Source organism: Carassius auratus, chromosome 13 (assembly GCF_003368295.1).
Source record: "Carassius auratus strain Wakin chromosome 13, ASM336829v1, whole genome shotgun sequence".
Classification (NCBI taxonomy): Eukaryota; Metazoa; Chordata; class Actinopteri; order Cypriniformes; family Cyprinidae; genus Carassius; species Carassius auratus.
In genome coordinates this window covers 19,943,758-19,945,068 of record NC_039255.1, presented here as the reverse complement: position 1 = coordinate 19,945,068, position 1,311 = coordinate 19,943,758, and positions in this window count along the sequence as shown.

Here is a 1,311-nt window from a genome sequence, read left to right as displayed (position 1 = left end):
TGTCTTAAAGAAAGAACTGAACAAATGAAGATTATGCTTTCTTCAATCGACCCGAGGCACCACTGGAGGAAAGGTGGACAAAGTCAGGAAGTTTGTGAACAAACTTAGTTTGCACATAGTGTTTGACAAACCTGAGCTATATTTAAATGATGAGGTTCATTTAAGCCCTAAGGGAAATGATATATATATATTTTAACTGATATTATCCAGTGTTTGAGAGACCACAGACCCTGATGCTGGATTGGTGCATGTTATGGGAAAGGTCTCCTGTATTTTTTTAAGTACCTGTAAAAGTACCCAGCAGTGTGTTCAACAAATACTTAATAAAAGTATTCCCCGGACTTACTGCTATGATCTTATTTTATTTATCTAGCATTTAAAAATAAATAATATACAATGCATAAAATATAAACAGCTTCTTTGTTAAAATGTTGAGTTTCAAACTAAATTTAATAATAATACATTAATATCTGGTATAATTAAATACTATTTGTATCATTTCATTTATAAAATACACTTAAATGGACCTGCTTTCTTTTCTGGGCTTTGCTTGTATGTCCAGATACCTGCTCGCTGTGAGAGGGCAGGTGATAATGTGGAGGCATTAGTGTTATTAGCATATGAAGAGAGGAGACCATCAGTTTACCAGACACTGCTGGGGGAACTGGGGGGTGTGGGGATTCTTTAAAATAAGTCACTTTGATTCGGATTGATCTGATTTAAGATTATGTAGCTTGAAAAATAATCTGATTTTATTTTACTTTTTTATAATGCACTAGCCAGGAAAGACCATCATACACATTGTAGATACTGATAATATATATATGTTTCAATGTTTAGGTCTCCATTTTGTTCACTATTGCATGGTCATTTCTACACAGACTAAACTGAACATGCTAAACTTACACAGCAACAGGTCTGAACCTGAACTGTACTACTAACTTAAAAAGAACACTGCAATTAAAGTATTTTAAATCATTGATGCAACTTATAAAAATTACATTTTCTGAATGAGGAATTGTTTTATTTTTTGTGTGGCTTAACGTCGGGTTTTGAGTAGAGTTTTCTTTGAAATTATTAATTTTAAGTTTACTCCGTGACGTCACGTTGTTGTTCTAGTCGACGTTCAGAAGAATCTGTTCAAAACGAGGATAATCACAAGCGACTGGAGCAAACTTATGGAACAACTTGTAAGTACATCAAAACAATTGTGAAAATGTCTTATTGAATATCACGATAAAGGATTGTTTTTATTTTTGGAAAATGCTGTTTTACACAGCGCCCCAAGTTGCTTTTGAATGTGCATTGATT